This window comes from Triturus cristatus, chromosome 2_2 (assembly GCF_964204655.1).
Source record: "Triturus cristatus chromosome 2_2, aTriCri1.1, whole genome shotgun sequence".
Classification (NCBI taxonomy): Eukaryota; Metazoa; Chordata; class Amphibia; order Caudata; family Salamandridae; genus Triturus; species Triturus cristatus.
Window position 1 is genome coordinate 88716296 of NC_140582.1, and position 19513 is coordinate 88735808.

The window sequence follows — 19513 nt, forward strand, 5'->3', positions numbered from 1 at the left end:
TTCCTTCCCCTCCTTCCCCCCTTCTCCCTGTCGCGCGGCCTGCTCTCTTTGCCCAGATACATATTCAGTCCCCGAGCACCAACACACACCGCCTGTGTGGTAGTCACGGTATACGGGTAGGCATGTGACGCTAGAGTGCGCGCGATGCGACTAGCAGTCATGGTTAGGCGGGCTGCTATGGCGCGGACGGTGGGTCATAGATGTAGGGCACACAATGGCGCAGGGATTCATTGTAAGTGTTCCAGGCGGTGAGGTACATTGTTTATAGTTGTATATTTGTTTTTATTTACCTACTCATGGTTTAAATCTGTATACAATGATAACATGCTAAGGACCCAGAATTGGAACCTGTAAAAGTTGTTGTTGCTGGAAATGTGGAAATGCGGAACATCACAACTGTATTAGTTGTTCACACATAGATTCAATCTGTACGGTGACACACCCTGGTGTATATTTACTGTATACAGTGGTTATCGTACCAATAATAATAAAAACAAAGTTAAACAAAAAAAAAGAGAGGGAATAGATAGTTTAGACAATTCTCTGCTCCTTTTTCTGAGTGGTAATCTGGCACCTGTGACAGAGGGAGGCACCTTTTAAGGAGGTATGTGGCAGATTGGATCTGCTTCCTGCCTGACTTGGAATGAAGTTTTATTTGAAATCAAATTGATACATCTTCCCTGGCGGGGTCAGCTAGTAACTTTGACAAGCATGTGCAATGCAACAGGTCTCGCATTTACGCAGGTTTGAGCTATTGGCATTGTAAATGACAATGCCTTTTATTTATGCTTCAGTTTTTGAAACATAAATAAAACGCATTGTCATTTACAATGCCAATAGCTTAAACTCGCGTAAATGCGAGACATATTGCATTGCAAATGCTGGTTATACTTACAGTCCTGAATTTGCACCCATGCCAGTTGGTGACCCTACTCCCCCTGCAGCTATGATCTCACTTTCCCTCCTCCGTTTTAGCGACATGGCACCTTTTTTGTTGGACTATTGCGTCCTGTAAAAATCTATAAGAAAGTAAATAAATAAACACCGATACCATGCAGTCACACTGAGCCAGTACTGTGCGATTATGAGTTGAACAGGAAGGGGACTAATTGTGCGGACCCAGTTTTTTTTTGTTTAAGAATTTTTATTAAGTTTTCAGAGATAAACAAAACATAGAAATACATAGTAAATAAAATCAATCAGGAAATCTAAATTATACTTGTAAAGTGTAAAAATCAAATAATAAATCCAATAGGTCAAACATTAACGAAGCAGGAAAAAAGAGAAGAGAAGAAAAATAACGAGGAGGAAAAGGGAAAGAAATGAAGAGGGAGAGAAGAAAGAAAATACGTGTGCTACAAAATAAAAGAAGAAAATTCCAAGTTAGGGAAGAGGAGCGCAAGAGGAAAGATAAGATGTGAATTGTAACCAAAAAAGATCAGATTTAATTTTTTGCGACAGGACAGAAGAGGAAGCAGTGGCAATTCGATGTTCGTCACAGATAAAATTCCACCACATTAATAAAGAAATTTTCGAATTATCTTTCCATGAAGATAATATAACTTTAAATGCCATTGCAATAAAAAGATCAAACAATAGCGAAATAGAAGTGGAGTCAGCCAAATCAGGTGATGAGGAACCTAAAAAAACATTATGAAATGATAGACTCAAATTGTAATTAAAAACTTTCATGCACTTTAACCAGACCGACTTCCAAAAAGTCACAACATTGGGACAATCATAAAGGAGATGTCTCAGGGTGCCAACATATTTAGAACAGGACCAGCATAATGGAGACGAGGAAGGGGAAAACTTGGATATGCAAACAGGAGTAATAACAGCTCTATTGTAAATAAAATACAAGGGTTGAGTTACACGAGCAGCAGCAGAGATTTTAAATAACTTAGACCATAGTTTATTCCACACAACAATAGAAAATGAAAGGGATAAGTCTGATTCCCACGCAAGTTCAGTAGGAGATTTAGGTCTCTCGGTTGAGTGTAACAACAATAATTTATACACAAGGGCTGCCTTAGGCAAATGGAGAGGGAATATACTATATAAAGGTGTAGGGGGAGTGAGAGAAGGAATTGACACAGGTAAGTCAAAAGAGGATAGTCGTGATTGTAAAGCAACTGAAATTAAAAGGTATTCAGCATGAAATGTGTCGGGTAACTGAAAACGTGTTTGAAGGATTAATTGGTGAACGAAAATAATACCCTTCTCCTTCCAGTGTTTGTAATAGAATGATTTACCCTTGTATCTAAGAAATTTGTTATACCAGATAGTGGAAGAGAGAAAGCATTGAAAGGGAGTTAAACCCTTAGTAAACGTATTATATAATAAACTTTGGGAATATTTTATAATCGGATTATTAGAAATGAAAGTACAATTGGACATATAAATCACATTCTGAAAAGAAAAATCCTTTAGAAAGGAACGCTCAAAAGCAATCCATCTCGGGATAGGAGCATTTGCAAAATCAAAAGATAAAGCGAAGGATTGTTTAATGAGAAAGGCTGAGTGGTACGCCTTAAAATCGGGGAAGCGTACTCCACCCTCAGTCTTAGGACATTGGAGCTTTGAAAGGGCAATACATGAGTGCTTCTTGTTCCACAAAAATTTTACACAGATAGAATTGACTTGCGAAAAATATGAAAGGGGAATGCGAAAGGGTAACATAGACAATATATAAAGAACATGGGGAACAATCATCATTTTTATAGTGTTCAATCTACCCCACCAAGAAAGAAATAACGGGGACCATGTAAGGAGCAATGATTGAATTTTAGAAAATAATGCTGCAAATGTATATTTTATTGTGGCAGGTATGGACGTAGAGAACCAAATACCTAGGTATTTGATTTTGGTGGGGCACCATGCAAAATTAGTATCCTGAAACATATATTGATAACATAACGAGTTCAAGGGTGGAACCTCTGTTTTAGAGAGATTCAACTTATAACCAGAAATACTGGAGTATAGTCGAACTTCATCTAAAAAGGGAGGAAGGGGTGTGAGAGGGCTGGACATATAAATCAATATATCATCAGCATAGGCTGATAGTTTAATTTCTACTGAGTTAAGTGTGAGACCAGAAACATGAGCATTAACCCGAATACGTTCAAGTAAGGGTTCAAGGCAAAGGACAAATAACAAAGGGGAGAGAGGACAGCCCTGACGGGTCCCACGGGATAAAGAAAAAGATTTGGAGAAATGATTATTTACAAAGATACTAGCCCGGGGACAGGAGTATAACAATTTGATATATGAAATGAAAGTTGGACCAAAACCAAACCAACTAAGGGTACGAAACATAAATTGCCAATTAATACGGTCAAAGGCCTTTTCAGCATCTAGAGATAACGCAACAAGAGGGGTTTTAAATTTCTTTGCATGCGCGATAATATTTGCAAACATTCGGGCATTATCTGCTGCTAATCTACCCTTGATGAAACCAACCTGATCGGTCTTAACCAATAATGGGAGAAGACTTTCAAGACGGATGGCAAGAATCTTTGCAAATATTTTACAATCATAATTAATCAATGAAATGGGGCGATAGTTTTTACATAGTGAGTGACCCTTATCAGGTTTGGGAATGATGACTATTAAAGCATCCATAAAGGAGCCAGAGGCCTTGGCATCCCTAATAAAAGAATTAAACAATGTCAGAAGCTAAAGATCAAAAATTGATGCAAAGGTGGAGTAAAATTCGACCGAAAAGCCATCCAGTCCTGGAGCTTTTGATTTTTTTAGGGATTTAATGGCAGCAATAATTTCTTGGGCGGTAATAGCACCTTCCAAGGCTTCGAATTCTTGTGGCAAGGATGGGGGGGAAGGAAGGCCAGAAAAAAAAATATCTAAATTCTGAGAGGATGGGTTCGTGTCATCAGAATAAAGTGCCTCATAGTAAGTATGAAAAATATTGGCAATATCATCATCGGAGGATACCAAACGTGTGGTGGATTCATTTAAGATAGGACCAATATTTTTACGCTCAGATTTGATTTTCAAATAATTAGCTAACATTGGATTTAATTTTGAGAAGAATATTACAAGCTTCGACTGTCGCAAGTTTGTTAAGCTCAGATTTGGCCTTAATGAGGTCGTGTAAAGCCGAGGGCAATTTAGAAGAGAAGTAATTATGCTCCAGTATTTTAAGCTGCTGTAATAAAGCTAAGTATTTATTACAAGCAGCTTTCTTTTTCCTAGAAACATAAGAAATAGCGAATGCCCGAAATCAGGCCTTAAAAGCATCCCAGTTATTGGAAACAGAGGTTGATGAGGGGTTATTAAACATGAAGAATTCATTAACAAAGTTAATAGTTTCTTTTATGAAGGTAGAGTCCGATAATAAAACAGTATTGAGTTTCCAACGACTATATTTTTGAGAGGTTAACGAGAGATCAAAAACAGAAAGGACTGGTGCATGATCTGAAATAAAAATTGACCCAATCTCCGAAGACTGAATAGATGGGAGCAGGGATTTACTGACCAGAATATAATCAATCCTAGATCGTGTATGGTGTACGTTGGAAAAAAACGTAAACTCAAGAGAATCTGGATTACAAGTCTTCCAAACATCAAATAGAGGACGAGAGGTGATGGTCGATTGAAAAGCTTTATGGGATTTGTCAGGATGAAACTTGGACTGAGATTGTCTATCAGAAAATGGGTCTAACCACTGGTTGAAATCACCAGCAAGAACAACATTAGGACAATCAAGGGAGGAGAGTAGGACCTTGATGTCATGCCAGAACTTGGGGTCAGGTTTAACCGGGCCATATATATTCAATAAAACCAAATCCTTACCATGCATAACAACCCTGGCCATCACCCATCGTCCATCCGCATCATTTTGCGTAGAAACAATTTGCACAGATAAAGATTTATGAAACAATATAGCTACACCCCCTTTTTTACTAGAAGCAGGGGAATACACAATTTGGCCTACCCATTGTCTTTTCAATTTAAATGATTCTGCTTCAGTACAATGTGTTTCTTGAATGAAAGATACCTGAGAGTTTAATTTGGATAAATGAGAAAGTACCTTTTCCCTTTTGACGGGGTTGCCCAGACCACGAACATTCCATGTAACAAAATTGCACATAATGAGGGATCAGAGGGGAACAATACGGAAGGAGGTGATACACTTCAGGGAAACATCTAAAAGAGAAGAGACACCAAAATTGATCAAAATAGGAATAAAAACCGCAATATACAATAGAGCAATGGACAATTCCAAAAAACGTACGCAATAAACAACACATTATCAAATACATAAAAGGACAAACTGACGGGAAACGTAGCAGAGCAAAGAGATGAATAAAGGATAGAAGAAGAAGTAAAAAAAGATAGATCAAGGAAAGATATCCAGATCTAAAGAGAAACAACAATAAAAACAAATACATGGGGCGTAACAGCACCAACGAAAGACGACGCGACAGAGAAAAAGATACAGATAGAAAACTAAGAAACAGCCGAATTAAAAGGAAAAATAGAGAGACACAAGGACATTAAGTAGAAGGCGAAGAATTAGGCGCAGCACGAGAGGCCAGGGTTTGAAGAAACGACTTCAATTTAAGAGGGTCATCAAAGGACCGAGTGGAGCCATCATGGGTGACTTTACACAGACATGGATGTAGAATACCATATCGAACATTCAACTGTCTCATTTGTGGACGAAGTGCCAGAAATTCCTTCCTCCTCATGTTGGTAGCATTGGATACATCTTGGGAAATAAAAATATTATGACCGGACCAAGTAAGGTGACGCTTCAACTTGGCAGCTGATAGGACTCTCATTAAGTCTGTAAATTCCAAAAACAACATGATAATGCCTCTAGGCTTAGAAGCATTAGGCTGAAGACGACTAAGTCTATGTGCACGTTGAATGTTCAAAGCAGGTTCCGGAGAAATGTTTAAGAGTGCAGTCAAAAATTTCCTCAGAAAAAGGAGCAAATCAGGACCCTCCAAATTTTCTGGTAGGCCATAAAGGCGTAGATTATTACGCCGATTACGATTTTCAAGGTCCTCTGTGTGCAATTTAAGACGCTGGATTTCCTGTTCCAACATTGGAATTTTAGTAGAAATATCCTGCACATCGCTAATACGTTGCTCCATATCGAACACCTTAGCTTCCATAGTAATCCACCGGTCCTCAATTAGTTGTAGCTTCTCATTAGTAGTGGCCATAAAAGATTTAAGACCCCTCACCTCATCCAAAATAGTATCCAGAACAGGATTTTGAGAGGAAAGTATGGGCGAAGGAGGGTCATTTTTGGCTCTCTTGGGCTTGGTACCTGAAGAGACTGCTCTAGCCGAAGAAGAAGCTTCACTAGCCATCGTGAAACGAAAGGGTGGTCGAGAAGTAATCTTCGATAAAGACTTGCGCCTGCCCATCCGACAAAAAGAGGCACCTCACTCCACAAAAAGCCTCCAAGGACCAGAGAACATGGAAAAAAGAATTCCCAAAAGAACGTCACCTTCCGTCAGCACACTAGTAATAAGTGATATTAGTGAACAACACAGCGTTGTTATTGAAATAGGACAAGTAACCAAGAGGCTAGGTAGTGTGACAAGCACAGACTGGATAGGAGGCTAAGAGCCGTGTACAGGAGAGAAGATTGTAGCTGGCGCCATCACCAAATAGCTGACAACAAAATTGAAATTAAAAATAACATGTTGCGATTGGGGCATGAAGTGAGGAAAAATATAAGTCTCGCCTTCTAGAGATGTCAGCGTGTTGAAAAACAGTTCGTAAGGCAATACATTCACAAATGTTGAGGAGGAAAAAGAAAAAAAAAAAGAAAAACGTTGCCAAACGCTAAAATATTGAAGCGTCGGATTACCTTAGAATATCAGCACCCTTACAGGCAGCCATCGCAAAATGGCGGCCGTCACAGACGCTTCACTGAGGGAAGTCACCGCCGCATCTGCCAGGTCCGCGGAAGCAAGCTCCAGGATCGGGACGGGATCAATCTTCGCCCCGACCCTTCAGCATCCACAGGTCATGTTTAAAATGCGGCGCAACTCGCTACAACCGGCTTTATTCTGTAGATTTTCTCCGCGTACGAGCGGAGCTTAAAACTCAGCCGCCATCTTGTCGTGGTGCGAGACCACGCCCAGTTTTACCGGGCGGAAATCCACATGAAATTCCCAAATTCATTGGGTTTAATGCCCCCATTTTCATCTATCTCTGAGCGAGTGGGGGGTGTGCGGGCTATGGGATGGGAGGAAGGGGTGGTAAAGCTGCATCTGAGCAGATCCGTCTGCGGGCTCAAAGGATGGAGCAATCCGTGCTTCTCTGGCCACGGAATGGGTTTGAGTGGGAGTGGGCTGCGCTTATGTTCGCAGCCCCTGTCCTACCCTCAAGCAATTTGATCAGTCAGATTTTCCAGGTAGTAATACTGCACCCAGGTAAATCTAGGTGTATTAATTAACACCCAGCCAGATGAGATCGGCCAGAACAGTGTTCCGCCCATGCATTCCACACCGGCCAGTTCTTAATCAGGTCATGAAATCTGGCCGCTACTGCTTTCTTTCGAAGCACTTTCATGTCCACATCTCTAGTATCACCATTGGCATCCTTTCCCACCCCTCCAACATAACATATATGCAAATAAATAAATACACAACACATTTTTTTTGTTTGGGTAAAGTTGCTGCAGGTTTATTACATACACCGTTATGTAATAGGTGGGTTATCTCACGGGCGATCCAAGGGCAAGCAACCAACTGGGCCGCCTGCCTCCTGCCCACCTGTGCTGCCGTTACTGGTGATCCTCTTCCCGGATCACGTGACCCTTGGTCCCATATTATTCACGCCCATTTCAAGGCGGAGCGGAGCATAGCAAACCACCGGTTGTTCACGCTCACAACCGCCCGAAGGACTAACGGGGCGCCGACACGGTTTTCCAGGAACCTCACATGAGGCTCCTAGGATTTGGCTCTGGCACCCCCTATGGTGCCACGCAGAGGTACCTTTCTGTAACGCCCTGCTTCCAGATCGCCCTGTAACTCTGCCACAGCTCTGGAGGTGGCCACCGTCGCCGCCAGAGCCCCCCACCAAACAGCTATGGTCTTACCTGCAACCTTTCATCTCTAGCGCCTAGAAGTCTAGAAGAAAGAGATCCATCCCTACTGTTGATAGATGATCCCCATCTATATCACAATAGCCCTTGACGTTAGCCTGGATCAGCTAGTGTCTGATGAAACAAAAGGCCCTTTTGGCCTATGAACTTGTGCCAAGACTATTCACCCCATGCAGGAAAGTTCCAATGCATCACATGACTCAGCCCCGGGCTAACTCTGGGCGGGATGGTTTCAGACACTATGGCTCACATTGCCCCATTTATTTGCTGATCTTACCTCGCTGCCGTGCTTTTAGCACTGTGTGTGCCTGGACACTTGTGTCCCTCATCTATGGGACAGCAGCCCACTTGCTAGGTGACCACTCCCCCAACCCTTAACATTTGAACAGTCCCTTTGCCTTCTAAATCATGACGCACAGGAATGTTTATAACTAGAAGTATGTGACAATGAGCAAGGGTGCCATCCTGCCCTTGCCAAGCATCCCTTATTCCTTATGGGAATTTCGCCCGCTCAGCTCCCTCAGTGGTGGAACCTCCTAGGCATACCAGCTAGAGATTATGTCTGCTTTAATACAGTGCGCACTGTCTGCAATAAGGTGCCTAACACTAAGGATTGACTAAGTACTACTTTACCCCCATCCTAGAATACTCCCAGATAGGGGGTTGAGGGTGGTTCACACTGGCCACCCTGAGCAGCCCCAGCGGTGTAAAATGACCTGCTCCGTTAAATTTTAATTTTTGTTGAACACTGGACGTGCCAAATATTATTTTTGCAAAGTAGCCTTTTGTGCTTGACACATTGTTTTCCCCTTTTCTTGGGACAGCAGCACACTATTTTGACTGACAGCGTCCCCACCCAGCGAGGCGAATATAGCTAACCGGGCGGGGCATTAGAGCTTGTTCATAACTAGAAGTATGTGCCAATGAGCAAGGGAGCCCTCCTGCTCTTGCCATGTATCCCTTATGGGCATTTCATACGCTCAGCTCTGTCTGTGGTGAAAACCCCTAGGCATGCCAGCTTAGAGAATCTGTCTGATTTAAACAGTGCCCACTGTCTACAATATGGTGCCTAACATTAAGTAGAGACTAAGTCCTACTTTACCCCCATCCTAGGATACTTCCAGATAGGGGGGGTTCACACTACGCACCCTACGCAGCCCCAGCGGTGGAAAATTACCTTCTCCGTTAAATTTAAATTTTTGTTGAACACTGGACGTGCCAAATGTTCTCTTTACATAGTAGCCTTCTGTGATTGACCCTTGTACCCCCATTTCTTGGGACAGCAGCACACCATGTTGGCTGACAGCATCCCCACCCAGCGAGGCTAATATAGCTGGGCATTTGTGCTTAACTGCAGGAACATGTCACCTACCCTTGTTTCTGGTGTGCCCTTACTTCGCCCCGATGATCAGACGATTACCCAAACCCCTTTGTTTGCTAAACCCTGGTGAACACCTTAATGGTGTCAAATCTGGTTTGAAACAATATATGCCTTGTGCCCATAATTGGATACAACTCACCCTTTCGTGGATTGACAACTACACAGGTGTCTATACAAGTTACTCAACATACACGTTGGCCCTGGCTGCCTTGTGTTCTGGTGCCCGATATGGAAAGAGCCTTGCCTTCCCTTGCTGCCCCCTAGTATTTAGTCCTTCATGGCACTGACCCACAAGGGCCTCCTACTGGGCTGTGTAACGCGGCCCAGGATGACCTTAAACAATCAGCTTGGTGTGATACCACAAACCGCATTGGTCATGAGAACCTTAAGAAGCACACAATTTTCACCTGGGCGTACCTCTCAATGAGACCGCCTCTACACAGCTGTAAGGCCAGAGACACACATATTCAACCTAAATACTGTTTTTGCCACTTGGCACCCTACTGGTTGCAGCTCTGTGTTTTTGTGAAGCGCACGTACCCCCGGGGCATGATTCGCTGATAACCTGTTGTATGTTACCCACTCGCTGATGTATCGCTAACCGCTAACTGTCTTACTTGGATTGAAGGAATGCTGAATGATTCCTAAGAACTGTGGACTGCCCCTTCCAGTCTCAGGTTCTAGCCCATGGTTCTAGCCCATAGAAGGAAAACTAGGGAGCAGACAAGTCTGTGGGAACCAGGGGGAACATTCTGTGCAAGAACCTGCCTTTTCCTGAATATTGGGACGCCAAAAGGTATATAATACCCTGTCGCCATTTGGCTCTAACGCAGTGTTGACCAAGCTTTCTGCGCCGCAGCACACTTGTTGGGTGACAACTACCACCACCCGCCTGCTGCCCTGGCTTAAGCGCGGGTGGATATGTCTTAACTGAAACGACCTGATACCTGCCCTTGGTTGCAGAGGAATGCCCACCCAATGTACATGATACCTTATTCTATATGGTGCCCGAGGTGTTCCTCATGAAGGCCCTCATAGCCAATTGCACAATGCAGTCTCAGCATTTCGCAGTGCCTCTCTTTGCGTTGTAATTTCCTGAGTAAGTGTAAAATTATACTTTCCCACCATTGGGCTGATAAGTGGGGACAAAGGCAGACAGATCCTGTTATTTTGCGGCTTCTGAAATTGCCTCTGGATATATACTACAAAACCACAGTACACCTACAACACGCCAGTACCCTTGGCTTTAACAATGCTGGTTAGCTGTATAAGATAACGGAACCACAATTCTGGCTTCGCTGCGTAGCATATTGAAAATGCTTCCATTATGAACCTTTATGTGTTGAACATTGCATTGAATGTCTCCCTTCAATGAATAGCAAGCTCAACCGCAAATGGGACCATTACACTAATCAACACCACCAATCAACTGAAATCAACTATACCCCCCTGTAAAACAGGTAAGTGTGTGTAAAACCCAGCCATAGTCAGATGAAACCATTAGAAGCTGTTTATCTGGGGCATTGTAGGGACGTATCAGATACTAGACAACCTGTCCCTTCTATCTGAAACCCGATAATCATTAACAGAATGCCAAGTGAGTTAAAAAGAGGCATATCAACTGTAACAGCTCCATGTGGTGCAGAGGCTCTTGCTATGAGAGGGAACCTCAAATCCGGTGCTTTTTTTACCTGCCTTTGCATAATCTGCAGTCATGTGACCATGGTTTGGCTCAATATTATTAACCGAATGGCAAGTGCTTGCGGTCAGTAGACAAAAACACCCCCTGAACAAAACGGAAGCACTGCTTCCTCCAGTTTGACTGTGTCCACCTCTGTAGGTGGTATGAAAACTTGGGGTCTTGGGGTGGTTGATGTGATGAAGGGTGTGGATTAAACATCCAAGCTGGACATCTTTGCTTAGCATGGTGTGCTGCATAGTTCTGTCTCTTCTAACCCAGATATATAATCAACGGTAACATGACCCCTACAGCAAGCCAGAACTATTGACTTTCAATGGTTGATAGTTGCCTAAGGTAAATAAGCAACAACCTATGGCTTTGTTGTAAGAATATTGACCGTGACCTGTGCGAGGGTCAGTAGACAACACTGGCCCCCGCTAAACTGCCAGAGTGAGCTAACATGCGCACAAGATGGCCCTTATGTGAAACACGGATGCAGCAGAACCCGGCCAATTATAAAAGACACCAGCAGCGCAAAAGAAGCCATGGTTAAGCTTCTTGAGTGCTACTCCAACCAGATGTATCCCAAGTATTGAAAGGAGTGGAAAGCAGGCTGAGCACCAGTGAGAGTCTTTATAATAAAACTGAAGCTACCCTTGATCTATTCTGCTCCTTTCAGCCTCCTCGCAGAGTTAGCCTTGGAGGAAAATGAGGCAGCTCAGAACGACAGGGACCATCCGCCTGGCTGATGGCTAGAAGTTGTGCGAGAGCTCACCGGCGACCCAATCACCGAGCCACACACAAGCTGTCCAGGGGCCACCTGGCTCCGCAACTACACAAAGCGGCTCTGACCACAATGCACCTCCAAACCGGCACCCCAGGGGCAAAAGGCAACCCCCACTCAGAGCCCGGAACTCTGAAGTGCCCAGAAGCTGAGGTCTAACACCACCAGGTCGGGGCACAGCAGAAAGCAACAGAAGCTGCAACCGAGTCACGGCATGTTCATGCTGGGCAGGAAAGGCATGCAGTGTCGCCAAACCGGGGACAAATACACACCCGCCATATCACATATGGGCTCCTAGGATTTTAAAGCCACACAAATGACAACCTACATTCAAATTGCACACACAGCTGCAAAAACAGCAGCAGCTCACTAATATTACTGTAAATAATATCTGTGACACCCCACTCCTCTCATTTGTGTGTCCTGTTTTGATCTAAACAATACTATTCATGGATGTTGCATGAAACCAACACCATATTTCTCTGCAAGATATCCGTTGTCTTGGCAAACGGTAATTAACACAACCCACTCTAGATACCCCCACAGAATACAACATGGTGCACTGGCCAGGTCTGCCCACGTAAATCGATGCCCAAGCAGGAAAAGACACGCGACACTCCCTGATATCCTGATGTGACGGTGGCCCAGCTGTGCCCAAGGACCGCGCAAATTTCACACGAGTGCTTAATTTGTAGAAAACAATAGTAAATTACTATGTTCCCGACCAGGGTAAAGAAAGGCTTCTTTGGTACTGCCTCCAAAGGAAGGAGCATGCCTTCGGTGTTTATAATTACGAGCATTACGAGAGTGTGTTGATGGCGAAAGTTATAGCCCATGTGTACTGCAGCTTCATACACAGGTTCATCGCCTACAAACTTACGCACAGTGACTGTGCTAAAATCAATACTTGTGGACCCTGTAGTTAATTGGACTTGCCACCCTGGCACACGGATGATAGGGTTGTGTTCAAATTGTGCCTAGCCAGGGCATCATACCTGTCCTGCACCCAGCGACAAGCTTAACCAAAATATATACCAGGCAGCAGCCGCGCACAGCCCGCCACCAGGAACGTGGCCCCTTAGGGCACACAAGCAGGTCCACCTGGCGAGTGTGTCGTCAGCATCACCAGACGACCTCAGAACCGGAGCGTCGCCCTTATACAAGTGCAAGCATGGTACCAAAAGCTAGGCCTGATATGCGCCTTTTAAATAGTTGCAGGAAAAAACCCCTTGCATGGGGAACACCGGCTGGTACTTATATGGTGCATGGTAGCAGTGCCTTCTAGTGGCCCAAATGCATACGGCTGGCCCGTGGTGGGCTCCGTGCTCTCTGTGAAAACATTCTAAATAGATTCAAATAAAGGCTTCAACATCAGGTGCTGCAACCGCATCGAGACAGCCTTTAACAGTAGACAACTCATGATACACCTTTGTCTGCAAGTAGCTGGGGAAGAGTCACAATGCCCTCTGGTGGCCTGGATGCATAACAGCTGAACTGCTGTGGGCTCCGTGCTTTATGTGAAAACCTGATAGATCGCTACCATGTCCTTGCAACAAACAAGTACCGTGTTTCACCTAGCATCGGCCTGCGAGCACCCCGTCGTCCACAGCAGCCCACCAAGCCCGGTACTAAGGGGGAGGCCCGAGGTTCGCCTTTTAATGGATTGCAGGCGAGAACCCATTAAATGGTCGACTTCCCATACTCCAGCTAGGAACGAGAAACAACAACAGCGGGACAGTGCCACCTGATGGCATAAACACCTCATTGCACTCTGGACATACACGGCCAAACCAAAGGTATGTCAGTTAGTACGTGAGCCTCCCGATGTTGCCCTGATCGTTCGATGGCTATAGCATTCCATTAGCAGCCCCCGTAATTAATACTAAATTAAAATTATAATAATAATAAAATAGCACAAAACAAGTTTGCAATAGACAGGGCACCATCAGGAAAAAGACATTGGCTCCACTGCTGGGAGTTGAACCCTTGACTTCGCGGGGCTTGTCACGCAAAAAGCTGTAGACCTTGCGCCTGTGCTACTATTACTGGCTTCGCTAAGCAGGCCGTAAATGTGTTGCCCTGCAAAACCACTGTGCCCTGTATACAGTTAAAAGGTAATTTCCAGCAGTGGCAAAGCATGCTTACTGCCACAATAAAAAGCCGTATGATTCAATTCACTTGAGACATTACAAAATGTAATAGCTGCTGTAATATATTGATCCTTAACACCGCTCCCCCCAGGTGCGCCGTGGGTTTGGTGGGGCGCAAAAGCCGCAGTTTCCAGCGCTAGAAAAGGAAGACGCACACGCAGCGAGAGCAGCGTGCATCCGATTGCACGGGATCCATCAAAGGCCATTCACCCTATGCCCTGTCACATGGGGACCCTCCACCAGCGTGTCCTCCCCACGGCAGTGGAAGCAGTTGCATGGAAGGCCATTCTGAATGAGTAGCCCACGAAACAACAAAAGAAAGTACTGAACTGCTCAGGTCTCCTGCTGGGAGCGATGCCCATCCAATTGAACCCATGATGCAATGAAATCCACCTGGTCGCATGTGCACCCCTGCTCCCCCGCGCCATACTCTCAGACGAGGACAGGTTCAGATGTACGTAGGGTTTCGCACCCACACAAACCTGTTTCGCACAATCACCCAGGCAACATGCACCTAAACCGCTCTACTACTTAACTATTGAGGATGGGGACTGCAAGGGCCTCAAGGACCGACCTTCTTCCTATAGGACAGAATCGTACGAACAGCAGAACAGGACACAACTCCCGAGGGCAGAACCCATTGAAATCAAGTGCCAAGGTGCGGGCCTTGCATCCAGAGGACTAGGCCTGGCAGGCCCCGGGTACGCCTCCTAACCACCGACGCTGCCAACCGCATGTGTGTGCGGCGCGGGGCCAAGGTGAGACCCGCGCCCAAGTGAAACCTACCAGCCGCCAAGTGAAAGCGAGTCATCCAGGACCCGCGTCTGCCACACCTATCCCCTGAGCCACGTTGCCCCACACGTGGACGACACAAGGGACCACAGTCGAGGGTTGATGGCCTGCCATATATGACGGCCAGGTGGGCGGGGGGGGGTCACGGGGCCCGTGCAACTCAACCACACCGGGATAGGGTGGGGGCACACGGAGACAACGTGAGCTAGGCAGAGGTGTGGGCAACGTATGGGCCATAAAGAGCAAGTGGCTGCCTCACTGCAACGAGGCCACGCAGCCGGCCCCTGCTCGCTGGACACGGGATGTAAGAACACATGACGCTAGACAAACGGCGTCAGGCCAGCCGGCATCTACCTTAAGGACCGTGACGACCGGACTGCCCCAACGCACTGTGCTTTTCAAGTGCCACACTAGCGAGATTTCGACACCCCCCCCCCACACACATTCATGCACCTTTACAATGAAGGCAACTCTACCTATGAAGGCAGTCTCCAGGGGAGGCGGACAAGCGAGGCTCGTAGCTCTCCCTCCTCCCCCACAACGTTACACTCCCCGCCCCTCGGCGCTGATGTAGGAAGGCTATTGCACACATGTGGGGGGTAGCGCGGCTTGAAGCCACATCGGCTGACCCCCTACCTAGCTCCGCTAAGATACCCCGACCCTCGGTGCTGATGCCGGGGTTGGTTGGTTTCTACCCCCATGAGCTACCCGCCGGAGGCTCCCATGCGCCTACAATCTCACCATGCTGCAACTTGCCCATACCGGTGAAGAACCGGGGCGTGCCTGGCAGACCATGGGACAACGAAAGGCGCTCCTCAGTTGCGGCTGGCTCGTTAGGCCAGCGCAGGCAGGTGCCGATCAGCATCTCCCCCCCCCCTTCCCTGCCCCCGTCCCCGACACGACCCTGGCCGCAATGTTGGCTATTTGGCTTCCTCCGGGGGCCCAACCCAGGAACCTACAGCGGGCATGATCCCCCCGTACCCTCTCCTGCCTGGTGGGGACCCGGGGGGGGGCAGGTATGGGTGCGGGGGGGAGACTGCTGCATCGGTTCCCGCCCCAAGGACACAGTCGGCCTCCGTGCTTGGAGGAGCTCGCACCCCCCCACCATGGCTGTCCGTGCCATGGCCCCTGTACAACCCGGGAATGTCCCAGGCACGGGGCGCGGGGGGGGGTGGCTATGGAGCACTCACCCTCACTGATGTCGCGTGGAACGCATGAGGCACGACCGGGCCTGCAATAATGAAAACGACGACCAACGAACCTTCTAGACGGCGTGTCAGGCGCGCAAAATAGGGCGCTAAAATGGTGAGGGAGGCATATATACCCTCCCCCAAGTCCTGGCACCCAGGAAGTGACGCCCCTAGCATGCCGCGACTAGGCTGGGGGGACTCCACCCAGAGTCCCTGCCCCTGATGGGGGCGGGGGTGTGGGGTGCCCAGGTGACACTAGAGTGCTGACCTCTCTAGTGGCCCCCTGCGGAACCCTGTGTGGTGGCCCCCAAGACTTGGAAACCCAAGGAGTCTAATAAGTGCCTCTGGGAGCCCTCGATATGAGTTTCCTGTATACAGTTGATATCCCCCCCAGAGAACGAAGCCCAAGCGCCACATTCCGCCTTTTTGAGCGATCGTTTAGCCCGCAGATGCTAATTCTTAAGGAGTTTAGCTTAGCCGTTTAAGAAGGAAAAAAAAAAAGACCAAAGAATAATAACACAACAGACTCCTAACGTCTTGTCCTGTACCATAGCAAGTGTGTCTTAGGTATACATGTGTATGTGCAAGAAAGATTAAAAAGCTTGTGCTTAATTTTTCTGTGCAGAACTCTTCTCTTGAAGTGCCTTTCCCATCCCTCCCCCTCCCCCCCCCCTTCTTCGAGCAATCAGGCGAAGCCTGAGTGATGATAATCAACTTGAGCCCCGACTGCCAGCCACGCCGGATTGATAGAAACTATAACTCTAGTTTATCAGTTCGGCCGCGTGCCCCTTTTTCTTGACTGTGCTCAGTGATAAAGTGAAATAGTGTGATAATAACATAGAAGAATAAAGAAACCACATGACAGAAAATAGAGCGAATATCAAATAAAGTCAAAATAATGCCAAAGTCAAGGTCAAGGAGAGTGCGGTTTAGGTCTGGTTTCACTCATTGGACAGAGTGAGCAAATGTTACTTCTTCCTGAATTTCAGTTGCTCCAAATATTCCCCTGCTTTAATCTCGGAGAGAAAAACCTTAGTACTCCCGTTTAAGATTACTTTGAGCCTTGAGGGAACCATAAGATACACTTCCGCACCCAGCTGTTGAAAAGGGGAGATTAGCTGTCTCATTCGCCATCTCCGTTCGACAGTCTGATGGCAAAAGTCTGGTTTAGCAAAGAATGTTACACCATTTGCTCCTTTCTTGGCATTGAAGCGGGCCTGGTCATAGATCATCTGTCTAAGGAGGAAATTTCCAAAGTACACGAGAAATACCCTGGGTTGCCCTCCTGACTTGTTGCCACCGCTTTGTTGTCCCTTTTGATGAAAAGGAAATCGGTGCGCCCTCTGAACTTCATAGTCCCAATCCCATCCCGGATGGTCTGGGAAGGAATCATTTAGTAATTTAACTATGAAGAGCCTGGGGTCATCCCCCTCCTTCCCCTCCGGGATACCGAGTAGGCAGAGGTTGTTCCGGCGCTGACGGTTTTCCTGCTCCTCCATTTTTATCATCAAATCCATCATACAGGCAGTATTAGACTCCCCCTGCTCTTTGGTGGCCAGAGCGTCAGTTTCCAGATGTTCAGTTTGTGCCTCTACCATCGTAAGCCGATCACTGATGTCTGCGCAGTTTTTATTCAATCGCCTCAGCCCACCCCGCAGCTTTTTGGCAGCATTCTTAGCAATACGGTTGTCTGCCCGGACTTCTTCGTGGAACTCCTTGATGAAGGTCAGGATGGAAGCTAGAGAGTGTTCAGAGTTGTCAGCTTGCAGGCTCTTGGTGCTTCCCCACTGAGTAGAGTTTAAATCGTCTTCATCTAGGGGGTATGATACCTGAGAGTCGGAGTAATCCCACTGTAGCTGACTGCGGCGCTTACTTTTGCTGGTGGGCTTTTTATGTCGCTACACTGTGCCTGTGTTTTGAAGTGAGATGTCACTGTCCCTTTCGCTGGCTTCCTCAGAGCCATCTTCATTGGAAGAATTTGAAGTACTGTCTGACACGGGGTAAAAAAATCTTCCCCTCCTGCTTCGGGTGTCCAGGGAGTCTGGGAGCCGGGGGGCACCACCAGGTTTTGGATCACTTTATTGGTCCCTGCTTCGCCAGGGTCAGGGTCAGGGATGAGCTGTGGGGCCTCTGTTAATTCAGTCATTTTCTGGTATAGTGGATGGGGCAACACAATCCGTTCCACTCCCTGCTTGAGGTGCCCCCGCCTTTACGTTATCTGCTGGCGAGTGATTGATGAAAGTGGATGGGGGTTTCATATTGGGATTTAACATATTTTTTTTGATTCCCAAAAAGATTTTTGCAGGGGGGGGGGTTTGATCTCTAGGCGGAGCCCCCCCCCCCCCCTGGTTTGCCCCACTGTTTTCCCTGCGTTTTCTTATCCCCACTGACCTCAGTTTTAGGTTTAGAAGCTCCCTCAGTGGCGGAGGCGGCATCTTTGGCAGCTTTCATATCCTTAGAGTCCAAGGCGGCAACAGGAGTCTTTTGCTTGGAGCCTCTTCGGGCCCCCCGAGCACTCATAGTGGTCCTGATGGATTCAAACAGTTTCGCTCCACAGAGGTCTTTAAGAACAATCCAGAGGTCCCATAGTTCGTTGACCTCACTAAAGGTTATGAGGGATGCGAGAAAAGCCGGGCATGGGGTCGGATTTGTAAAAAAATGCAGAGCGTCCCATACTTGTGTCACCAGCTTCTTGCGAGCAGAGAGGGCAGGCTGATTAAACTTTGACCAGCACACGATCACCAAAGCAAAGCCCCCTTCGAAGAAAAGCAGCCTCGGTGCTCGCGTTACAGAGCAGAGCTGGCGAACGTGACGATCTGGCATCTCTGGAGGAGGCGCAGGGCAGCTAGCCGAGCATTACGTGTCCGGCGTGAGCAGCCGAGCAGCGTGAGCTCAGGCGGATTCCGTCTTGCTCTTGTTCCCGGTACTCTGGCCTCTTTCTTTGATTTCACGTAACTGCTAACACACGAAGACAGGAACCCAGCCAAAATCCTTTTATTTCAATATTTATGTTTGCATTGAAACAAAATCCTTTTATTTCAATGCAAACATAAATATTGCCCAGTGACATCACATGAACTGAAACCTGAACTGAAACCTTCAGAGTTTATGTTCAGATTCTGTACCAAGAGGCAAAAACCATGGGTTGTTACTACTTACCTCTCCCAGGGGCTGTTCATGGACAACAACAGCAGAGTAGTGACCTGGGAGGGGCTCGCCTATGTATCTGTATGGGAAAAGCAGAAAGAAAGTTTAGGTATCTGCCTTCATAAAATACAATCCACCATTGTGTATTGATACTGCAATATCTCCTATTGGATGTTTCACAACATATATTGCTCAGCCAGGGCACTGAAGAGGCTGCCAAATTATATCTAACTATTGCCAAGAAAACTTGCATGTTCAGCAAAAAAGAAACCTCACTTACCTTATCACACTGT